This window comes from Rattus norvegicus, chromosome 2 (genome assembly GCF_021556685.1).
Source record: "Rattus norvegicus strain SHRSP/BbbUtx chromosome 2, alternate assembly SHRSP_T2T, whole genome shotgun sequence".
In the NCBI taxonomy this organism is placed as follows: Eukaryota; Metazoa; Chordata; class Mammalia; order Rodentia; family Muridae; genus Rattus; species Rattus norvegicus.
The window spans coordinates 195,420,222-195,441,213 of NC_141535.1; the positions used below are offsets into that span (position 1 = coordinate 195,420,222).

The 20,992-nt window shown below is 44.1% G+C and overlaps 1 protein-coding gene and 1 long non-coding RNA gene across 8 annotated transcripts in view; one reads left to right on the forward strand and one right to left on the reverse strand.

Moving 5' to 3' along the window:
* Nucleotides 1-12,911: 12,911 nt before the first annotated feature.
* LOC108350083 (uncharacterized) lies at nt 12,912-19,940 on the reverse strand. The gene is made up of 4 exons (XR_015676751.1): nt 19,342-19,940; nt 18,686-18,848; nt 15,918-16,145; nt 12,912-13,851 (listed from the first exon to the last, which is right to left on the reverse strand). It is a non-coding gene; the product is annotated as an uncharacterized LOC108350083 (long non-coding RNA).
* Nucleotides 19,701-20,992, forward strand: part of Tmigd3 (transmembrane and immunoglobulin domain containing 3) — a 76,288-nt gene continuing 74,996 nt past the window's right edge. For 2 of the 7 annotated variants that reach the window (XM_087613525.1, XM_087613529.1), the window contains exon 1: nt 19,701-20,052. The gene's annotated coding sequence lies outside the window, so the exon portion shown is untranslated. The remainder of the gene's footprint in view (nt 20,053-20,992) is intronic. The other 5 variants (XM_087613559.1, XM_087613554.1, NM_001302749.1 and 2 more) reach the window with 4 other exon arrangements.

Below are 20,992 nucleotides of genomic sequence, written 5' to 3' on the forward strand. Positions count from 1 at the left end.
CAAACTTGAAAGGGGAGGATTAAACCGAGACCAGAAATGACATCCATCTCCCACAACTGATGAGGCCAGCATGGAGCAACAAGGAACAGGCTTATCTCTTCCTACCCATTCCTTCTGGTCCACACTAGCGCAGAAGCAATCTCAATTCCCACCCACTGCTTCCAATATTAGGAGGAAAATCTAGTGACGATGTGGAAGGGCTACTAGTTGCCCGGTTTTCTAGGTTTTTTTTTTCCCAGTGGGAGGTTGGAGAGTGTTGCAGGGAGAAGTGTCAGAGTCCCTGGAACTAGAGTTACCGATGGTTTCGGGGGCCATTGGATGTTGAGAACAGAGTGCAAGTCCTCTGACCCAGCAAGCACTCTGCTGAACCATCTTTCGAGACCTTTATAAGGAGACTTTTATGGTCAACAATTATATAACTCGTCCTTTCAGGTTCAGTATTTGAACTGAATGAGACTCAAATTTGGTATTAACCCCTTCGGTTATGAGATATTACTTTTCCTAGTTTTATGATAGGATGGCATTCTGGTGATGCACACACACACACACACACACACACACACACACACACGGCAATGGGTTGTAAATGCTTCTCTATTCATATATGTATTATCCTAAAGGCATTAAAGAATATGAAAAGCACCACAGGAGACCATATTTTATCCTTCTAAAATGTATCAGTTGAACATCAAGTAAATTATTTGTTGATACTGCTAATTCAAGACTATGTCTTTTGTAGCCTAGGCTGGCCTTAAACTCACACAGCAGAGAATGATCTTGAGCCTCTCATCTCCCTGACTCTACCTCCTGAGGTCCACCAGGCCTGTTTTATGTGGCTCTGGAGACAGAACAAAGGCCTTTGTGCCTTCTAGGCAAGCGCCTACAAACTAAGATATCACCAGCCTACTGCTATCTTTTTAGTAAAAGACTAGAATGGAGTGTAACTCATTGATACAGTGCTTGTGTAGCATGTGTGAGGCACTAATTCAATTCTAAATACTGGAAAAAAATCTAGTATTTTTCTGTGTGATTACTATTTTTTTAAATTCTGTTGTTCAAATTCAGTACCCTGAGCATGCTTGGCAAGTACACTGTTACAGTTAGTGTCTTCAGCCTCTATACATGGTTTCAGGTGTGTATTTTGTTTTACTTACTCAATGTTATTATGTAAATGTTTCTTTAAATTATTACTGTGTATGTATGTGTATGATTGATATGCGTGGGTATATTTGTCACAGCTTGCATGAAGACATCAGATGACAGCTGTATAGTTGGCTGTTTCCCTCCACCTTCATAGATTCCAGGAATCAAATTCCTGTCACTGGGTTTCTGTGACAAGCATCTTTACACACTGAGCCATCTCCCTCTCTGACCCTGTTTTCTTTTGCACTAACACTCTCCTAAGTATAACTTATTAGAACCCACAAAAGATTTCACTCTTAACATAGCTTTTCTTTTAACCCATTCACCTGTGATTATACATTTTTATTTTTGCTTCCTTTTAAAATTCAAATATTTGGTTTTGGAAATTTTGCTGTGCATGTTTTGATACTATAAATAATACTGCAACGAGCATCTTTCTTCTCTAAATGAGACTCATAGTTCCATTGTGAAACTAGTATGGGATATGTTCATATGTATGCCTATGGGGGTTAGTGGCTCGGAAATGGTAAAACTGCTTAGAGTAGCTGTATTTGAAAAGACTGGGCGTGTAGCTCATTGATAAAGCACTTGCCTAGCACGTGGGAGGCACTAATTCAGTTTAACGTACTGATGAACTATTTGGGTTTAGGAGATAGTCTTGCTATATAGCTCAGGCTGGCATCAGAATTGCCACTGTCTTCCTCAGCCTCCTGAGTGCTGCAGTCATAGGTGTGCACCACCAAGCCTGGTTTATAAAGAAGAAGTCTTAAAATAAGCACAACCATTTACCCATTACTACCAACGGTGGACTCCTTGTCCCAGAGAGTAACTGGGCATAGCTCTAGCAGCCAGGGAAGTACCCTGCCATTTTGTACTTTTCCAGGGCAGGGAGACTTTGGGGGGTGGGAGAAAGCAGGACTGTTGAGAGGTTTGAGCACTGGTCTGTGCCTGGTAACCTCTGCTCAGGTACCGTGGAATGCTGGACTTCCTTTAAAAAATACTGCATGAAAGCCATTGTTTCCAGCCTTGCTGATTCAATGACATACTCCATAGAGGTAGACTGGCCTCTGGGCCTTCGTGTGCCTGCTTTCCTTGGCGTTATCTCAGGATGCTGTGGGTGTAACACAGGACAGCTGGGTGACCAGGCCTTAACCTCTGTGGGAGTGGCACCTAGAAACTTCAAAAGAGAAATCGATCCTGAAGCTCTTAGGTCACAACTTTTAATACAGCAGTTAGAATGTGCACCCCGTAAACAGGAAATGTCTTAGGAAATACAGTCGAATACTTGTTAGTTTTATTTTTAAAGATCTATTAAAAAGTCTGAGCACAGGGTGACATTTATCTGGTGTTACCATTAACAAGCTGGAGCTCTTCCCTAGTGGCCCTGCTTTTATGTTTTGGGCCATTGTGTGCCCACTGCTGCTCAATAGGAGCTTAAATATCTCCGAATTAATCTATAACTCATCTTACCTTGAAATATGAGTGTCTCAGACAAGGGAGTTGGTAAGTCACGGGGCTCTTTTTTTTTTTTTTTTTTTTTTTTGGTGCCACTGAATAAGAAAAGATTTACTAAGGCTCAAAGCATTATTTATACACCATGTTGTGCGGTATTCCACAGAGAAGGCTGCTCAGACATGTGCTTAAGCAATAGAAAGTCACTTGACAGCCGGTGACTGCTTTGGGTGTTAGAGATCCAGTATAGTACTGAACCTTTCTCAGGGTGAACCCTTAAAGCACAGATTCTTGTTCTGAGTTGACACCATTCAACAAGAACAGTTAGCCAGAAGCAGACTACAGAAGCTAAACAGTAAAGCTAGGGCCCTTCCAGAGCCCCTTTGACTGCCGTTTGACCCAGGTAGGGACTATCCCAGATCTATGGATTTTGATGGACTCGGTCTTTGTTTTCGTTTTGGTAAGTGGTCTCAGTCTACATGCTGAGTTTTATGGCCGAATGGTACTTCTGTCATGGACTCAGTTGTGCTAAAGTCTGGGGCCATTACAACATCTGTGCTCAAAACACTGGGAAACAAGAATATCGTGTAAAACAGAACAGAGGAGGCTCCCACCAGTAGAACAGCATCAGCCAGGGTTGGAGATTTAACTGTATGTGGTCATAGTACTTCTCCTCACTTGAGGGCCATCGACGGGCATGTACCGTTTGTCAGTCCTGCAGTCTCCTCAGATTGTCATCTCAAGGTCTTTGCTAGAGTTCTACAGGCATCTGGTATGGCCCAGTTCCTCCTTTTCTTGCTCTTGGTTTGGCCAATTCCTGATCATGACTGGGTGAAGTTGGGGATAGGTAGTTAATAGTCAAAGTTGGCTGTGCTGTGAAGCTAATGTCCTTGTCTAGAAGTAACCCGATTAGGGCTGATGAGATAGCTCAGCGGGTAAAGCTACCTGATGCTTAGCCTAGTGTCCTGAATTCGCTCTCCTGGATCCACATGGTAGAAAGGGGGAAGTGACTTTCAAAGGTTGTCCTATGACCTGCTCACACATGTAAACACTGAATAAATAAATACATACATGTCTGTGCCAGGCATGGGGGTCTGTGCCTGTAATCCCAGCACTTAGGAGGCAGAGGCAGGTGGATCTCTTTGAGTTCAAGGCCAGCATGATCTACAAATCAAATACCAGGCCAGCCAGAACCCTTGAAAAAAATTGTTTATTTTTTTATGTCACGGGATCAGTTTTAAAACTTCACTTGTCCAGTACAGCAGCCACTTGTCACAGAGTCTCACTCATAAGCATTTGGCTGGGGGCCAGGGCAACTGTATAATGGAAATTCTGGTTTTACTTGATTCTAATCAAGAGCGATGGTGAAGTAGAATGTTTTATTATACTTAGTTCTAATTTGCCACGTTGAAGACTTTAGTGTTTTTATTTATTTAACTTTATGGAAGACCTATTAGTATGTGCGGGACAACTGGGGTATATGAATGAACCTGCATTTGTGCGTGTGTGTGTGTGTGTGTTTATGTGTGTATGTGTGTGTGTGTGTGTTTGTGTACTAATATGTGTATGAAGCAGTTTTTTTTCCCACAATGGGGTGTATCTTTGGCTGACATTAGGATGTCCTCCTCACCTCTTCTCCACCTTACTTTTTGTAGACAGGGCTTCTCCTCTCACTGAACTGGGAACTTATGCTTTAGGTAGATTGGTTGGCCTTAAATAAGCGCATGGCTGTTTTGGAATCCTCCTCAGTCCCAGTCTAGGGTTTACGTTTATCTGCTGCCTCACTTAACTTTCACATAGGTCCTGAGGAGCCAAACTCACCTTTTCACGACTGTGCCACACTTTACCCACTGAGCCATCTTTCTAGCTCAAATTTACACTTTAAACTGTAAATTTTATAAGACTTAAAAGATTGGATAAACTGCCTAGTGATGGAAATACTAGAAATGTACAGCACACACTAGAGCTCCAAAGTGCTCACCAGTAAGGCTGTAAGCTAGCTACCTCATTGGCAGTGCTCACCAGTAAGGCTGTAAGTTAACTACCTCATTGGCTTCTTGAGACAGGCTCTCATGTGGCTTACCTCAAATAGCACGAGATGACCTTAAACCGCTGATCATCTTGCCTCTACTTCCCAAGTACTGGGATTGAAGGTCTGCACCACGCTAGGCTCCATTGGTTTTTAATGTTGAGAAATTAGCATTTTGGTTAGATTAAGTATGTTATCAAACTAATGTCGCCTCTTCACCTTTCCCCCTTTTTAAAGCTTTCCTATTGAGTGGGATGCAAGGTATTTCATTAGTTTTTTCATACTGATTACAATCTGAAATTAGCATTTTTATTCTATAAGGTTTAATGCATTATGAAAATTAATTGTATCTACTAGTGTTATTTTTTTAACCTATGATTATTAAAAGTACGAAGATAATTAATCATGTATTAGCCTATGGAAAGAGGTTCTGGTAGGAGACAGCTGTAGTCTCATTAACACAGGCACTCTGGCCGTTTTATGTAGTATGAATCATGCTGGTGAATTTCTAATAGATGGGGGAATCTTGCCTGAGAAACCAAGTTGCAGAGCCCAGACTCAAACGTTGGTCCATCCCAAGCTACAACTCATACTTTCAGAGCCGCCCTCTTGAAATCTCATGGGGCCCTCAAGGAGGCCAGAGGAGGTCTGAACCAGGCGCAAGTACTGGATATGCTGAGTAATTGCTGTTCCATCCCTCTGAGGTGTGAGCCAAATCCTTACAATAGACTCCCTGACGACTGGGCTGTACAAGCCAGGAACCCCTCAGAGAAGTTTCCAGCAACGCTCACCTGGTGAAGACACCACCCAGGCTGCCAACATGTCTTCCAACTCTGTACTCTCCACCGATTATGTCAGCATTCACATGTTTTCTTCCTGTAGAGTAAGATGTCTTGAACACAACGTTTAACATCTGGCACACATTAACTTTTATGTGAGGAGGGATATGGCGGGTTGCTCTGTGGTTCATGAGACATTCATCAGAATCTCTGCTCACTATTCACTAGACGAACGATAGCTACTCCCCTGCCTCACTGTGACAACCAGAGGGCTTCTTGACACTGCTCCTGCTCGAGAACTATCCTGAGACCTGCCTCTGCTTGTTCCCTCTGCAACCTCCACATTCAGCCATTCCATATTCATGTCCCTTCCTGCATAAAAATAGACTCTTTTCTCCAGTCTTTTAAAAAGAAAACAAATCAATTAACCACAAAACCCTTTTCTTCTTGGTCAAGTTTTCTAAATAACTGCAGGCAGAATTGATTGTCACTTTCTGTCCACCTTTTCAGACGGGGTTCCTCACCCAGAGAAAAGCTGTGTCTTTGTCCTTTCTGCCATGCTCGGCATGTTCACCTGAGCTTACTTGCCTTTCTAACACTTGGTGTTGCACCAGGATGTCTTGGCTTCGTGGTTCTTTGACTCTCTCCCACAGAGCGAGTCTCTAGTAATGTTGTGTCCTGCTTCTTACATTCTGACATGACCCATCTCCCAAGGGGATCATCTCTCTCTTCCTGGGACATGACCACTATTCACAGTATTTTTGTTCCAGTGGAAATATCAATCCCCAAATTTCTTGTTCAAGCCCAGATCTATTTTGTGAGTATTAAACCTAAGCTTCTCCATGTGTGTCTCGCACACTCTCAAAGAGAACTTACTACCCGCTCCTTTTGTGAAGGCCCACCTTTCTAGGCCTCATCTGCCCCATCTCAGCTACACAGTGGTCTCACAGAAGACTGTCAAAGCTCTGGTGTTTCAAATACGTGATACTTCTCTAAAGACGTCCCCCTTAGGTTACTTAGAAGTGAAACCCTGTAGCTGTAGGTAGACATGAACCAGATAACTTGGTGTTGTAGGGTATACAGAAACATCCGTAATAAACCTTGCACACTGTAGGTACTCAGTAACACACATAAGCTCCCTTCCCTGTGTAGTATAACGTAAAGTAGATTTTGTCTCTGTCCCTGTCACAGGGCTCCTACAGCTTCTGGAATTTGCTAAGTGACAAAGGTCACAGACCTATATAATACACTTACATAGACACATTGACACTCCTAATCAGCCCCTTTAATAGCACCTGATGATATGTGAATGGATGGTTTAAAGTGGGTCTCTAGATAGCTCAGGAGGGGGCTGCTCATTAGAAAGACAGAGCGAGTAGATGATTAGAGGCTTGGAACTTTCAGCTCTGTTCACCCTCCATGAAGTGATGGGGTAGGGCCTGAAGCTTCCCAGCAGCTGACAGTAACCAGTGCTCTGAGGTGCCAGGAGAAGCTGTGCACCCCAACAACACCTCATCCTGGATGCTCATCGTCTTACTTCTTGATACTCTTTATAATAAACTGACAAGGAGGTGTTCCCCCGAGCCACGAGCCAACCTTGCAAGTTAACTAAATTAAGAAGAGCATTAAGAGACCCCTGGCTTTTGGTCAATTTTCAGATATATGGAAGGCCTGGACTTAGGACCAGCAACTTAAGGGAGGGAGTTTGTGGGACTGAGCTCTTGACCTATGGCAGAATGTCAGAATTGAGTTCCTGGGTATCCAGCAGGTATCTGCTTGGGAACAGTTAGCAATGGGACAGACTGCAGCCACATTGAGAGCTGGAAATAAAGATTTCCTTTTTATTTCACTCCCTGTTAGACTTTCTGAAAGACATACTCCAGAACATTAAGAGTTGTGCTTTGGTAGTGAGATTATAAGCAATTTTGTGTGTGTTCTCTGCATTTTTTCCATGGGAAAGAAACTATGCAACTACAGAAAAACATTTTATTAAGATAGTCTTACACATACACCTGACAACACCACTCCCCTTCTGCTGGCTGGCTGTTAACTTTCCTGGTCAAGTTTAAGCCTCTAAACGTGGCTTACAACATCCTTCAAGATTGGGCTTTAGTCTAGTTGTGAAATGTTTAAAAGTTTCAACCATTTCTTACTTGTATGAGATGTATTCTGATTGTATATTCTTGTGTCCCTCCCACTCCCACTGACCCCTTGTTTCTAACTAGTCTCTCTCCTACTTTCATGTCATGTGTGTATGAGAGTGTGCATGTGTAAATGCGTAAGTGTATATATGTATGTATGAGTGTGTTATTATGTATATGTGGGAATGTGTGTGAATATGTATATGTATGTGTGTGTGAATGTGTGTATGTATGTGTGTTTATGTATGTGTTTGTGTAAGAGAATGTGTATAAGTATATATGTGAGAATAGGTGTGTGCGAATATGTGTATGAGTGTGTGTATGTGTCTGTGTGTCTGTGTGTATGTGAATGTATGTGTGTGCATGTGTAAGAGTATGTGTAAGTGTGTATGTGTAAGTGTATGAGTTAGAATCTGTGTTTGTGAATAAGAGTGTGAGTGTGTATATGTGTGTGTATGTGAGTCAGTCTGTGTAAGTGTATGTGTGTGTGTGAGTGTGTTGTGTGTGTGTGTGTGTGTGTTTGTGTGTGCAGGTGGTCACAGATGCTATGTGTTCACAATTCTAACTGCATCTAGAAGACAACATGCTATAGTACTCCTCCCATTCTCTGGTTCTTATAGTCTTTCCACCCTCCCTTCCATAGTGTCCCTGACTTTAAAGTGGATGATGTAGATGTCTCTTTTAGTGCTGAGCACCCAGCAGTCCCTTATGCTCAGCATTTTGATGATGTAGGCGTCTCTGCTTTGCCTGTCACCCAGTGCTAAAAGAGGCTGTACCAGTCAGCAGGAATAAACATAAGTATTTAGAGGCACTTTTAAGTACATGTCCACTTAGCAAAACATCAGTAATAGATTCTTCCCTATCCATAGGCAGTTGAGCAGGTTTATAGTACGAGGAATCCTGGAGTCCAGCTACAGCAGGGTTCAGGTCCCAAAGAGGTGTGGAGTCATTGAAGAAAGGAGACAGACATGATCTGAGGGTGAATCAGGATAGCTCCAGGAAGGTCCACGGTGGCTTACATTACTGATGACTTTTCTCCCCCAGCTGCTTAGCACCTTCCAGCACTATGAACACTAATAGCCAGGAGGAAGCCTCCCACTCAGTTCTTGAGTTTTCTGTGTCCTGTATCCAAAGGGAGTGTTGTCTTCAGTAGCAGGGTCTTACAGTCTAGTTTTGGTGGGCAACTAAGAGCAGTGGTCTTCTTTTGGGAGTTCCTAGGGGGATCTCTGTTCATTAAAAAGTATTCCACAGCTGGCACTGCGATTTTGGGTTGGAAAACCCCTGGGAGTGATATGTTAGAATGTTTCTCCATGAAGTGCTTGCCTACCAGTTGGTACATGTACATACATACACTCCAGATTTCTATTTCACACTGTTATTTCAAAACTCCATTCAAACATGTCTTCTCTAAACTCTGCTCTTATAAAAAAAAAAAAAAAGAGACACACTCTGTGTTGTCTCCATTGTATACTTCTGTATTTATCAGAGCACCCAGGACACTGGTATTCATTTGAATAATTTTGTCTCCCTCTAAGAGATTATGAAATCTTTATTGACAAGAAACAAGGATTGTGTTTTAATGCAGCTGATAGAAGACTGGAGAGTGTAGGTCAGGGTAGTGAGGTTGCCTAACACACACAAGGCCCTAGGTTCAATCCCTAGCACTACAAAAATCAGTAAAATAAATGAAACTGAGAAGCCCTGTGGTTTTACTTCAGGAGGGGAGGAGAGGGTGGAAATAGGACCACAGTGCCCCCTCTCTCTCTCTCTCTCTCTCTCTCTCTCTCTCTCTCTCTCTCTCTTTCTCTCTCATGGGATCTCCCACCACTTCATGAATAAGAGAGAAGAAATTATAACAATGAAAGCCAAGTGTTGGGCCAGTGTGGGAGGGAGTACAAGCCTGCAATTCTAGCACCTGGAATGTGAAGGGGGGAGAATCAGTTCAAGGCCAGTCTGAACTGTAGAGACTCTGCCTCAAAGAGAGAGAGAGAGAGAGAGAGAGAGAGAGAGAGAGGAGGAGAGGAGAAGAGAAAAGAAAAAAGAAAAAGAAAAGAGAAAGGAGAAAAGAAAAAGAAAGAAAGAAAAGAAAAATAAACAGTCAACTAACCAAAAACCTCCAAGGATTTTTTTTATTTAACCCATGATTTATTTGGAAGTAATTTTTGGATTATACTTTTATGTTAATTTTTATTAGTTCTCTGAGAGTTTTATACAGTGGGTTTTCTTTACACTCACCCCTTAATTCTTTCCAGATCCTCTCCCCCTCCCTTCCCCATCAACTCTGTGTCCTTAAAAAACAAACAAGCAACACCCCCCCCCAACACCCTTTAAGACCTATTTGTGCTGCCCAAATATTCTTGGATGTGTGATCTTTCACTGGAGCACGGTTGACTTACGGGAAACTACACACTTAGACAAAACTGTTTTCCCTGCGCCCAGCAGCAATTGCAACTGTCGCTCCACAGCTGGGTGGTGTGCTCAGTTCCTCTCTCCAAACGGGAGTGTGGTCTGGCTTGGGCTTGCACAGGGCTTGGGAGAGTTCTGCTCTTAGTTCATACGTGCGGCTGCCCTGGTGTGCTCAGAAGACCATGTTTCCTTGTGATCATCTCCCACCTCTGCGGTCTCTTACGCTTTCTCCACTCCCTCTTCCTCAATGACTCCTGAGCCTTGGGAGACAGGATATAATAAATATGTTGAAAATAATTTTTTTGTATGGGAAAGTGAGGCTCGGAGAGGTGGGCAGTTTGCCCAGGCTGAAGCAGGTCGTCAGCTTTCAGAGCTAATGTATTTGACCCTGTGCTTTGAACGAAGTCCTCAGTATTCTGGGGAAAATTTCCATCAGGGCTCATTCTAACCACTCAGCACACGAGAAACCTCTGGGTCTCCGCAGAGTAGCCAGCAGGAAGTCAATGAATACTGGCATTCAGGAACTGAGGTTTATGCTGTTTCTCCTGGATCCATCCTCCTATCTCCGATTCTAGAAAGATACTCAAAATACAAGGTTCCCTCCAGTCGCTGGATCCATATCTGTTTGGCCTATGGAACTTCCTGACTTTTGGAAAAATCTCACCGCTTTACCGTCAGGTTCATAGAAGGGACTATTTTTTTTCAGAGCACAGCAAGAGTTTTTCACTAGTGAAGATGTGGGGCTTCTGGCAAAGATGTTAATACCAGGTAACTTGAGGTCAAGTGCCCCACCGTGCTCTCTCTTCCCAAAGCCTGACTGCAGATTCACAGGAGGCCAGTAGCTTCCTTAAAGACTTTGGGTTCTGATTGCGATCAGGGGGCCACCCAGCTGGCACCAGCCGCCAGTATACTTTCCAAAGATAAGGAAACCAAATATTAGCTAGCAGGAGTGTAAACACACCCATAAACACACCCATAAACACACCCATACCCTTTTCTCCTCCCCTCCCCCGTCCCTGGAGTGGCAGCAACCTGTTACACCTGTCCTTAGAAAGTACGGAACTAAACACAGCCTGGCTGAGAGACTTGTTTAGCTAAGATGGGTTCTCAGACAGAGAAAGGTTTCTTTATTCCCCACAGAGAATGGGGATAGGTTCCTTGATTTCTTCACGACTCCCTCAAGTAACCTCACCTGTCTCAGCACCTTAGCTTGGCCTTGAATTATAAACATACCACAAATGTCCTGCAATCTCTAATCGTTGTTTATATGGTTTCAGGATCCGGTTTAGCGAGAGTTTTCCAACCCCTTTGATGTTGGCTCTATGTCTTGTGTATCAAACAATAGCTCTCCCTTAGGACTTCACATCCTGTATCTTCGGTGTTGCCTGGTATGGTCCTCTGCCTAGTATTCCAGAGTTCACCAGGAGCTTGTTAGAAAGGTAACCTCTCTGGCTCCAACCCAGAACCACTGAGTCAATCCACATTTTAACACGGCACCAGGTGACTCACCTGCCATTTAAACTTTAAGGTGCCCAGGGCTGGAATAATGTTTACAAATATACACATTCTAAGTGTGCTGGATAGTACGTAGCACAGGCTTGTCATCTTCTGCCCATCAAGGCCTTTGGGTGTGGCCAGTACTACCACTACCCTCTTGGTATGTCCTTGTAATATATACACGTGTATATATTATGTAAGTGCCATGTTCCAATTTTTCATTTTAATAATAGTAATAAGTATAAGAATGCAAGGCTAGCATCCAGCTGCCACTTGGCCCACAATACCTGCAGCCATCCTTTCTCCTTCACAGGAGACTGTAGGTGAATCTCTGGCTAACAGACTTCCTGTGCTGGAGGTTTCTCACTTAGGGAAGTGGGTTGACATCAAAAGGGACACCAGTGGGTATACATTCTGCTCCCCACTTCCTTCCCTGCCTCTTGCCTGAAAGTCAGAAAGCCTGGCTACAGGCCCTAACCTTCCCCACCCTCAGAAAGACATGTCTCTTTTGCCATGGGCCTGTCTTCAGACCCTCTGCCATGCTGTCTGTTTCTGACGCTAGGGCCTGAACCTATGTTGCTTATCTGTCTACTCATGGCGTTAATTAAACTTCAGCACCTCCCCCACAATCCATTTCAGTATCCCCTTGGTTCCCTCATCTGAGACCTTTCAATGAGTGTAATAACTTTTAACTAAGTATGCAGGTGGTGAAGAATTTATGCGTGTTATTTTTAAATCTCCATTGAATTGGTGATTAGAGTGCCACAACAAAATACTACAGGCAGGGGGTTTTGAGAAGCATAAATTTCCACTGCTTTGGTGGTTATCCGGTCAAAGTCAAAGTGTGGGGAGGTTTACCTTCACCGTGGCTTCTCTCTATGACTTCCCGGTGGCCCCGTCCTCACCAGGTTCTTTTGCTGTTCGGTTTTATCTCTGCTTGTTTTCGTTCTTTATTCAGTTCTAAGGCATAGTCTCAAACAGCCTAGGCTGGACTTGAACTCGCCATGTAGCTAAGGATGACCTTTTAGTTCTAATCCAGCCTCCCTATCCTAAGTGCTGAGATTACAGGTAAGTCCTAGTGTAGGTATGTGGTGCTGGGGATCTACCCCACGGCCTCGTGTGCGTTATGCAAGCTTTCTATAGACACAGCACCCATGCTGCATTCTTATGTGCCCTTGGCTCTTCCTGTTCATGCACTGGGTGCCTGCATGTCTAGATTTCTAAGTCTCACAAAGATAGGACTTCAATCTATGATTGGAGTAAAGAGACAGGAGGCAGATGGAGATCGTCACCATGTGGCAAATTCTTAACCACATTAAAACTGAAGCAGGTTGAAAGACGTTCCTATAATTAATGCCATTGTGTGGTGGTCATGATGCTGGAGCTGGGATTCCGTGTTTACCTGTGTCTCTGCCTGATGTTTGCTATGCATTTTGTGACAAGAATACAGAATCATGACATCTGTTTTCACAAGATGTACACTTTAATGGATATCTTTTCATCTTGAAGATTGTTTGCCTCTCCTCTCTTGCTATTCAGATCTATTTTTGTGCACTTATACATTATTGATTGCCAAATTCAAGAGAACACTACAGCAAAGTCATTTGCCTTCCCCATAAAACCAGGCTCTGAATGTGGCTTTAGGAAAACTTTTCCGAGGCTGCATTGGCTTTTCTGCCCATGTCAGCTGCTTCCTGCGAAATACATTGGAATTTGCCTGCAACTTTCGTGGTTTCCTTTTAAAAATTGCTGTTTTGGCAAGTCCTCCTGTCCCAGGAGAGTCAGCCATGCTATTTCTCAATGCCAGCCCTGACAGGATAGGAGATGAGGAGCAGGCATCAGTCTACAACCGTGGTAGAAGCTGTGGGATGGTGCGGCTGTTTGCCATGTCAAGGAAGACAGAGCCACAGCCCCTGGAAACAACAGCCCTGGCCATGAGATGAAGGAGCTTCTGAAGCGGCCAGTGCCTATCTCAGAACCTAGCTCTGCCTCACAGCCTGCGGCCTCTGCTGTGTTCCTGGGGCCACGAATGTTTCTACAGCGGCTGTCACTTCGGGGTACTCAAGATGCAGCTTCTGGCAAAGTCCAGCAAATGAGAAAGGTGGGGTTCTCTCTGCTGAAGTGCTAAGCACCACTGGACTCCAACCTCTGGTTGTCCTCTGTTAGCTTCCAAGTCTTCATTGAAGGAGCCGGGGAAAGGCCTAGCCAGCCAGAGAACATCTTAACTACACAGTGCTGTAGAGACCACCAAGCAGGAAATCTAGCTCTTAAGCTAGGCGGTAGTGGAGCATAACATCAATCCCAGGAGGCAGAGGCAGGTGGATCTCTGAGTTTGTAGCCAGCCTGCTCTACAGAGCAAGCTCCAGGACAGCCAGGGCACATAGAGAAACTCTGTTTTGAGAAACTGAAATCCAAAACCAAACAAAGAAGAAAAGAAAAAGGAAGAAGTAGTTTAGCTCATTAACAGCAAAGACAGCAAAGAGTCAAAGCATATGCTGTCTTATATACTCTATCACCAAAATCCAAGATTATGTGTGGTATTGGGGCTGTGAATTCTCCAGGCAGAAGTATACGGTTTCTTACAAAATCAAAAGAAAAGGAGATTGCTTGACCACGTTTGCCTTTCAGCATGCTTCATCTTAATATGGTTCTTCTTTTCTAGATAAAGTCTTGCTCTGTAGCCCAGGCTAGCCCAAAACTTTACTTTGTAGCCTAAGCTGGCCCTGAAGTTAGAGAGATGCTCCTGTCTTGGCTTCCCAAGTGTGGCTTGCCATTCTTTTGGTTTTGGTTGTGAGCCCGGCCTTTAATGGCTGGGCCATCTCTCCAGCCTGCCATTCTTCTTTTATTTGTAGTACTCCCACCTCCCAGGGAGGAGGGGGCAGGTGTCACATTGTATGTGGGCAAGGCTGACCTTGAACTCCTATTCTGCCTCCAACTCCTACCCACTGGAATTATATATGTGTGCCACAAATCCTGACTGATAGGTGGTTTTGTTCTCTTTCAATTTGCAGTACTGGGGATTGAACTCATAGATGCAAGACAAGCATTCTACCATTGAAATACCACCCAAGCCTTCATGTCTCTTGAGTTCTAAATTAGTCCACAAAGTAGCTCGTTCATATTTAACTCAGAACTACTGTGAGCTGGACAGTGGAAGCACAAACCTTTATTCCCAGCACTTGGGAGGAAGAGTCAAGAGGATCATGAGTTTGAGGCCAGCATGGGCTATGTCCCGAGACTTCATCTCAGAAAAGAAGAGAGGAGGATGAGGATGAGGATCCGGAGTGTGATGACAGTGAACGTGTGTATAGTTATGGTTCAGTACAAAATCTGCAGTCCTCTGTGACTGTAGTTCCAGTTTCTTAGGAGGCTGAGGCAGGAGGACTCAGGAAGTCCTTAAATCCAGGAGTCTGAGGTCAGTTTGGACAATATAGTGAGACTTGGGCACATACATACATACATGCATGCATACATACATACATATGTACATACATACATACATACATACATACATACATACATACATACCATAAGCTTGTAATTCTAGCACCTGGGAGGTGAAAGGTGTAAGGATCAGAAGTTCAAGGTTGTCCTTGGCTTTATAGGAAATTTGAATTAGGCCTTGAATTTTGAGACCTTGTCTCAAAACAAAAAGCAATGCTAATAGATAAACTCCAGCTCTCTGAGAATCGTAGTAAAATTTCAAAGGGCAGCTAGGGCAGCTGGAGAATGTATGGTAGGGATAGCTTCTGAAAAGGCTGTGTCTGAGAATGAATGAAAGCTCCAGTGGAGAAGCGAAGGGATACCGGACATGAACCATCCATCAAGGGAAGGCCCAGCAGCCATAGAGCGAGCCTCTTCTAAGGACACTTGCTCTACTGACAGGGTCCCTACCTTTACAGCCTCGTTTAGCTTTAACCAACTACTTAAAGTCCCTCTCTTTAAGGGACAGTCACACTGGGGTTAGGGCTTCAGCATATGAATTTAGAATGGACTCTATTCCACTGATGCTCAGCTGGCTTCCTCCTTTCTCGCTTTCCTTCGGTCTGGAACTGCAGCCCACAGCAAGGAGTCATCCCCATGCAGGGTAGAGAGCTCCTCCTCGGTTAAGTCTCTGTAGAAATGCCCTCAGACAGGCCCAGAGTGTCTCCTGAGGAACTTCAAATCCAGTCAAGCTGACAATGAAGATTAACCCTCACAACCACCTGCTGCCTTGTCAGATGACCGAGTGCCCTTCCTCTCTGTACCCATAATTTTTTGCCTAAAACTCTTATTAGTGAATTCTTAATTTAATTCTACATTCTTCTCCTTATCTGTTTCTCCTAAGTGGGCACTTTCCTTTCTTTGTTCATTTGATTTTCTTTCTTTCCTTTTCCCTTTTTCTCTTCTTTGGAGACAGATTCTTATGTGTAGCCTGTTCTTTTGTTCCAGCCCCCCTCAAGGAGCTGGGATTGTAGGTATGTGCCATACCTGGAAAAATGGTGGACTTCTTTCTTTTCCTCTTTCTTTCTTTCTTTCTTTCTTTCTTTCTTCCTTCCTTCCTTCCTTCCTTCCTTCCTTCTTTCCTTCCTTCCTTCTTTTTTTTTTTTTTTGTGCCAAGGGGATCTGTCCATGTAGTCTCGGCTATCTTGGAACTTGCTATGTAGACTAGGCTGGCTTCAAACTCACAGAGATCCTCTTGAGTCTGCCTCTGTAATGCTGTAAATAGATTTTAATAAACTCTACTAACTATTAACATAATCTGGCTAGAGGGCCCCCCCCAGTAATGGAGGCAGAGTCCCCTGGATTATTTAATCAGCTCTTGCACAATTACTGGGGGATTACCCCTAATCTATATTTCTATTTGCTAAGACTGTTAATTCCCAGCAGTGCTCCCCAAATACTTGCTGGTTTAATCTTGCCAGGGTTCATTCTGCACCAGCAGACTATCCTGGGGAGGGTGTGTGTGTGTGTGGGGGGGGTACATTTCCCCTGGGCATGTGCTCCTGGTCTATCACATCTAATGGACACCTCCTGTTCTCCTCACCTTCTTCCTCCTTCACTCTCCTACCTCCTTTCCCTCTCTCCTTCCTCCTTTATTTGTGACCCTCAGCCAGGTAACTAAAACTCTGAATCTTTTTATTCTCCCTAGTAATTGGCTGTAGCTATTTTTATTTAAACAATAGCTTTAAATTAGGGAGCAAGGTTTCTAGAGCATCATTTGGTATACATGAGGATCTGCTTGGGGGGTGGACAACCAGATCTTGGGGGCCAGTATTAGCATTTGAACACATAGCAGCACCAGACCAACTCCCAACACAGTGCTGGCATTGAAAGCATGTGCCACTACTCGCAGCTGGACTTCCTGATGGCAGCGGCTCTCTGTAGTCTTACCTTAACATCCCCAGAGACTTGCTCACTGCCTACTCTAGTTTGCTTTCTGTTGCTGTGATAAATACCAACCAAAACCAAGCTTGGGGGAAGAAAGGGTTTATTTGGTGTACCATTCCATGTCACAGCCCATCACGGAAGGAAGCCAGGACAGACGTTCAAAGCAGGAAGCTGGAGACAGGAACAGAAGCAGAGGCCACGGAGCAGTGCTGCTTCCTGGCTCATGCTCAGTTACCTTTCACAGACACCCTACCCACTTGCCTAAGGATTGTACCACCTACAGTAGACTGAGACCTGCTCATGAACCAACGATTTAAAACATGCCCCACAGATCCTCAGTTGAGATCCTCTCTTCCTAAGGTTGCCTAAGTTTGTGTAAGTTGAAAAAAAAAAACTAATAATGACATTGTCCATACCTGTAATCCATACCTGTAATATTAGATATGTGATATAAGTTTGATTGATGGATGAGCAAGAGAACAACAACAACAACAACAAAACCCCCCAAAACTATTGATACAGAGGAAGATATGCTATGACGGCAACGAAGCTGAAGGGACCTCCTTAGCAAGATGAACTACCTATGTGTTTGATTTTATAGTTTGCTATTCTCTTCCATAAAGAGTCACATATGTTCCAGCAATTTAACATGGAAACTGGAGGATCTGCAGACAGCCTGGGCTATGCATTGAGATCATGTTTGAAAAAGTCCAGAGAGACAGAGAGAGAGACACCAATACACAGAGAGACAGAGAAAGAATGAAACACACACATAGATCTATTTAGGGGTGCCCCTAATTAATAAGACATGATAGGTCTCTCTATACTTATGGCTTATAGGGTTTCACTGCTGTGAACACACACCATAACCAAGGCAATTCTTACAAGGACAACATTTAATTGGGGCTGGCTTACAGGTTCAGAGGTTCAGTCCATTGTCATCAAGGCAGGAACATGGCAGCATCCAGGCAGACATAGCCTAGGAGGGGCTGAGAGTGCTACATCTTTATCTGACACCTACTATCATAATACTAACTTCCAGGCAGCTAGGACTAGGGTCTTAAAGCCCACACCCACAGTGATGCACCTACTCCAACAAGGCCGCATCTCCTATTAGTGCCACTCCCCGGGCCAAGCACATACAAACCATCACAACTTATTACTCCTTCCTTATCATTGGAGTCGGGAGAAAGAAGCGCCTCAAACCCTCTTCTCCTTCCCTGACTATTTCCAGAGATGAAACCTGCTGCTTAGCTGTCCTTTGATCACAGGAAATGAAAATCTTGGAGCTGTGTACCTGGCAGCATGGACCATACTGACTTCCAAGACATCATGTTAATTAACGACAATGAGATGCCCGGTGTGATCCCAGGGAACTTTTCTTCCCATTAGTTATCACTCCTCATCTTTCTAGAGAAGGAAGGGGTGGCCCCGGAGCACCCGAGGTCCTGTAGGAGGTCAGTCATTTGCCTGGATGTTTCGTTTAGAGCTTCATCTGTTTCTCAGAGCTTGGCGAATCAGGCAGGGTTGGATCTTTAAGTTAGTGTCCCCCTCCCTCCTTTAGCCTGTCCTTCATTACTATTTGGAAACTGGCTACTCTTGCCTCATTAACATCTGCTGTTTGTCTACTTCTCCCTCCTCATCCATCACTGTCCTCGACCTTTGCCTCATTTTTACGTGCAGCACTAACTGCTCCTTTTTCTTTCTAAGCTCGCCTGTCCTCAATCGAGGCCCCATGTGATAGCCACAAGGGCCTCTTTAAACAATTCCAGATGACTGGATGGCTTCCAGGGCTCCACAGGCCTTGGTGGTTTCCTGGTCGTACCCAAGTCGAAGCTTAGATTCTGCCGTGTTTTATGCAAGCTCACCTTGTCTTCCTTAGCTGCCTCTGCTTGCTGCTCCTCAGGGTGCTCTGAGCTGCTCCTTGTTTTCAAAGGTGGCTCCTTCCGCCATCTGCATAGTAACCAGCCAAGCATGTAGGCTCCCATGTGCCCAGTTGTACTTTACACTTTCTGCTTGAATCAGTACTGCCTAATAGAAATATATGAGCCACGTGTTTACTTTTACTATAAATTGTCTGGTAGGGACATTTTCATAAGTTAAGGGAGGGTAAGCATTATAGAATAACAACAAAAGATCTCATTGCTTCAAAATCAAAAGTAGATGAAGCCGTCCTGACATTTTAGATCGTGAGGAAGTTGATTTGAATTTCCTCAGTCATAGTGATCACTTTTACACCCTTATGAGCCCTATTGGGCTATGGCCACATTTTTTCTTCCTTTTTAAAAATTACATTCATTTATTTGGGAGAGGTATATGCAGAGGTCAGAAAACTGCTTGCCAGAGTCAGTTTTTCCTTTCCACCATCTGAGTCTCTGGGATCAAACTGAGGCAGTCAACCTCTCTGTCAACCGTCTGGATTACCAGATTTGGATGTCACGTTCTCTTGACACTCCCTGGCCTGTATTAAGCACCCTCGTCTTTCACTCCAGCGTCCTATGCTTAACCTGATCGCTGTACTTACTGCTCTGTGATGCAGCTGCCTGCTCACTTGTCTTTGTTTCTTGTTAGAGTTTGAGTTTCTTGACAATGAAGACTTTGTCTAATTCATTTCTGTATCATCAGCACCCAACAATTCAGGCCTAAAATATTTGCTTGGTTTGTTTGTGTGAAGGAGTTTGAATGCCTAAACAACACTCCTCTGTGGAGCAATACAGTACTGCAAGATCGGGGCCCTCGCTCACTCTGACCTCATCTCCTACCACACTCCCTTTTGTTCTCAGCTCCCAACACATTGGCCTTCTTTCTAGTCCTTGAATAACATTAAGTCTGAGCTAATCCCAGGGTCTTCCCACTGTGTGCGCTTTCTGGAAAGAGCCCGTCCAGTGAGGGTGTGTTGGTATGCTGGGTTCTCTCGTTGCCACTGACACCTCACTAAAACCTTCTTCCTTGAAAGCTAACTAAGGAAAACACACAGAAGCTTCTCAGATAAGATTCTCAGAATCTAAACCCAGTTTCACTATTTCTGCCATTTACAGTTTCACAGCATCCAAATGGCTTGGAAAATCTGAGTGTGTCTGAGGCTCTGCTCTTACAGTCAAGGCATGCCTGCCTGGTTCTCTAGAGAAGGGTTGGAGGGATGGAATGTGGCTGCTGCAAGCTTCCATGGCAGTTGCTAAAGATGACCAGATGGACCTGCAGGACTTCAGCGGGACCCACTGACCAAGAAGGGCAGGTAGGAAAGCCCTCACGCAGAGTAGCCACACTGGAAGTTAGCTCCTTCTAAGCCTTGAGAGGCCTTAAGATGGTACAGAGAATGCAGGAGCAGGGGACCAAACTCTGAGTGTTGGCTACTCAGGACAAGGTTGGGCTCCTTCCTCAATGCTCAGTTCTCTCTGCTAAGTCGAGACAATTCTAATCCCGAGACAGTGAGGACAACCTGACATAATGTATGTGAAAGCAGTCTGAACCAGCGAGCGCGTGACAAATATGAGTTAAGGGAAGCATTTCACTTGAGTAGTCTTGTTTGCCCACCTTCCGCCTTTAATCATTGGATTTATTGATTGCCTATAACCCAGGGCTCTGGGAGACTTTCATTTTGTTGAGAACTCGGGCTCTTTCCTCTTGAATGTCCCTCAAGGTTCAGAAAATCAAATCTCAGCCTATGGAACCATTATAATTTACGATTAAAGGAACCATATCTCAGTATGTCAATGAATATCGTGTGCCAATTATTTCTTGTGTGGATATCTTTCCTCCCCAGATTGAGACTGTAAGCTGGCTGCTAAATCGATTGGTGCTATGTTTACAGCTTTGCTCCTCACCAGTGCAGTAGGATTTGGGTTAGATTACTTAATCTCTCAGTGTTAATCCTCTCATCTACAATATCGACAGGATAATATCCTTTGCAAAGTGGTAGGGTAAGAATTCAAAGATGTATTCAATACATCTAAAGCATTGACCTAGACCTAGCACATAGTAAGACAGGACACTAATCAATGATCCCTTATTAACAAGAGCTACTGGCATAAAGCCAGATAGTGCTAGAATTGGGTTTCCTCAAATTCTTGATTGGGAAAGAGAAGTAAAACTAAGAAAGCAGAGTGACTCCAAGTCAAATCTGGCATTAGTTTCTAGGCTGTCAATGCAAACAGAAAGGTTTATGGCTTCCCTAA